This window comes from Mauremys reevesii, linkage group 1 (assembly GCF_016161935.1).
Source record: "Mauremys reevesii isolate NIE-2019 linkage group 1, ASM1616193v1, whole genome shotgun sequence".
Classification (NCBI taxonomy): Eukaryota; Metazoa; Chordata; order Testudines; family Geoemydidae; genus Mauremys; species Mauremys reevesii.
Window position 1 is genome coordinate 81,984,208 of NC_052623.1, and position 3,855 is coordinate 81,988,062.

A 3,855-nucleotide genomic window follows, 5' to 3' on the forward strand; every position below is an offset into this window, starting at 1 on the left:
AAAATATAATAATGCCATTATATAAATCCATGGTACACCCACACCTTGAATACTGCATGCAGCTCTGGTTACCCCACCGCCAAAAGAAATATTAGAATTGGAAAAAGCACAGAGAAGGACAACAAAATTGTGATGTGGAACAGCTTCCATATGAGGAGAGATTTAAAAATGGGCCTGTTCAGCTTAGAAAAGAGATAACTAAGAGGTGATATGACTGAGGTCTATAAAATCATGAATGGTGTGAAGAAAGTGAAATAAGGAAATGTTATTTAACCCTTCATATAACACAAGAACCAGGGGTTGCCCAATGAAATTAATAGGCAGCAGCTTTAAAACAAACATAAGGAAGTATTTCTGCACACAGCTCACAGTCAACCTGTGGAATTTGTTGCCAGGAAATGTTGTGAAGGCCAAAGGTATAGTTGGGTTCAAAAAAGAATTAGATAAGTTCAAGGAAGATAGGCCCATCAATGGCTATTAGCCAAGATGGTCAGGGATGCAACACCATGCTCTGGGTGTCCCTAAACCTCTGACAGCCAGAAGCTGGGACTTGACAACAGGGGGTGAATACCTGGATAAATTGCACTGTTCTGAAGCATCTGGCAGTGACCACTGTCAGAAGACAGGATACTGAGTTAGATGGACCGTTGGTCTAAAACAATAGGGCCATTCTTATGTTCTTATGTTAAACTGAAATGCATGGTTTTCTAGTGAAAGGAGCACAAGGCTTAGAGCAAGACATCCTTAGCTTGAATCCTAGCTCTGCTGCTAAGTAGGGTGCAAATCCAGCTCTCCTTATGCATACAGGTATTCATGTAAGACAAGAAGGATTTGGCCCTCTCTGGATATTTAAATTACTTAATCCCTCTGTGTTGCAGTTTCTCTTATCTATAACAAAAAGAGAATAATACATGCATGCCCATTGCACTGTGCTGTGAATTTTTTTTAATATGGGCATTTCTCCACTGGCAGCAAGACTGAAATCACCAGTCATCAGATGGTAACAACTGTTGGTCAGAATTTCAGCTGGTGACCTTTTATTATTACAGGTTTCAGAGTAGCAGCCGTGTTAGTCTGTATCCGCAAAAAGAACAGGAGTACTTGTGGCACCTTAGAGACTAACAAATCTGTTAGTCTCTAAGGTGCCACAAGTACTCCTGTTCTTTTTATTATTACATTACCTGTAGAGCACCACAGATAGGCACAGCACTTCAGACATCAGATAAAGACGGGGGCTCCGCACTCAAGCACTTACAATCTAAAGTCCTGAGCCTCTGAACACTCATGCCTCTGAGTAAGTCTCACTGCAATCTGTGGGGTTACACACATGAGTCTGTACATGTTTGCAGGATCAAGTGCTAAGGTGAGATCAATGGGGCTCCATCCTGCACCATGCAAGTCAATGAGAGTTTTTCCATTTACTTGAATGGGAACAGGAATGTGCCTGTTAGGAGAAGATGGCTACGCAGGGAAGGGAGAGACTACATACATTCCTGTGTTCATGAATGTATGAAATAATCCTTTACCACTCGTCTGAGCCATCCAGTCCTGCTCATCATATCATTTTTAATAAGATGCCTTCAAATAACAGTAATTTGTAATAGATTTTGCAAGAAAAACTACTCACCATATTTTTTCCCTTTAAATATACAATTACAATAAGGGAGCATCTCATTTGCCACTCTCACTCGTAGCATAAACCCAGAAATGAAATCAGAGAGCATAATATCAGGTATTCCAATCCACAGAATGGGGGAATCAAACTGGGAGTTGCTTGATAGTGTTCTTTCCCCTTTACTTGATTAAAGTAAAATCACATGGGTGGGATCACAGCCCAAACTGTTACTAACGATCTATCTATACTCTATCTAATATTTTAATATATTTAAACAAGCAGCTGCATGAAGGGACTTCAAAGTAAAATAAAAACTGAAGGTCCTGTTCATCCAATAAAAATCTCTTTAAAAAGAATGCTATTTAATATGACATTCTGCATTGAGAAGACACAATACTAGATATCTCATTAATAAATGTAATATTACTTTAACTAGAATGACCTAATAGAGCATTTCCAACCCTAATATTTATGACTGTATTAATTAATTTTAATAACCACTATTAAAGTGTTAACATACCAGCTTGAGACTAAGATAAAGGTGACTTAGAGTGAAGAAGGGCCAAGGTAATATTTTATAGTCTAAACCTTAAGCTTGTGCTAATACTTGTGGTTGGAATCCATCATAATGCATCAATTCATGCCAGGTCTTATAGGAAGGAAGCACTACTCTAACTGGCAGCCATAGCATGGATCAAAAGACCAGAGTGATATGCTAATTTGGTTTAAGATGAATAAGCATGTCAGCTGCAGCATTTTATGTAAAACAGAACTTGTGAAGTTTTACAGTCAGGTAGACACCAGAAAGGAATTACAATAATCTACCTTGGAGGTGACAGAAGTACTACATGGATTAGCATTTCAGCTATGGCCTGAGAAAACATTATCCTCAGCCCAGCAACAGCTCATGAATGACTAAAAACTGTGGTGATGGTGGCATGTAAATGACTGTTAAAGTACTCCAAGTGTATGATTACTACAACTACCCTTGGCAAAAGGTGCAGAGAAAAAATATTCCACGGACAAAACACACCAAGAATATAGTCAGGTACATATATGGCCACCCACACCACAGTATCAGAAATACCTTTGTATCTTCTTTGGAGGCCTTAGTTCAGCAAACCATGGGCTTTGGGATATATCCAGAAGAGTTGGCAAAGTTTATATCAGTGCCCTGAATGAGGAAGTATGACTGCTATTTGTAAGACGTGTGCAGCTTGGGTGTGACATTAGTTCCTGATGTTTGAGTAACAGCTGTGGCCAAAAGTCTTTTTTTTTTCCCCACATGTACCTTGCAAGAGCATAGTGACTTTTTCAGCTTGATGTGGACTTTGCCACAGCTGTGTTGGCCTTTGTCATCTCAGGATTGGATTGCTGTGTTCTGCATGAGGTGATACTTAAGACCACTAGGAAGTTAAAGCAAGTGCAGATTGTGGCTCCCTGCTTATACTCCTGGGGGAATTCTGTACCACTGCACATGCACAGAATTAATGTCCCCTGCAGATTTCTTCACTTCCCTGCAGAAAAATGACTTTCTGTCAGGTAAGCAAAGGGAAGCTGCAAGAGCAGTCATGCACCACTCCCTAGCAGTGCAGGTACATCATTTCAGGCACCAAGAGCAGCTGGCAGAGAGGTAAATAACCATGGGGTTAAAGACATGCCAGCCAGTGGCTCCTACCCTGAGCTGGGATCAGCTGCTAGTCCCATCTGAGCTGGAGGCAGGAAAGGACAGGACTTCCTCTTCCCTTGAAAGAAGTGTCTGGGGTTGTGTCAGACCCACCCCTAGAAACCTTCCTCAGCTGCAGGAATCTCAGCATCCTCTCCTGCTTCCTGCCCCCATTGGTCCTCAGCTGTGGGGGGAGGGATTACTATATGGGGAGCTGCTCCCCCATCCACCCAACTCCCGTGCATTGAGACCTCCCATATCCAGACACCCTTACCTGGCACATCCAGAACTCCCCTAGCCTTCCACACCCGAACCTCACCCCATTCAACCTCAACCCCTGCATCTGGAGCCCCCTGCACCCATACCCCCTTCTTCCAGACCCCAACCCTGCACCCCCACCTTGATGCCCCACCCCCTGCACCACCCTGAGCCCTCACATCCAGACCCCCATGCCACTGACCCCCAACTAGCTACACCCAGACCCCCACTCCACCAAGCCCTCTCCCCTAGCACCCAGACCCCCAGACTGAGACCCCCACACCCAGATCCCTCCTCTGAACCCCAACCACCTTCA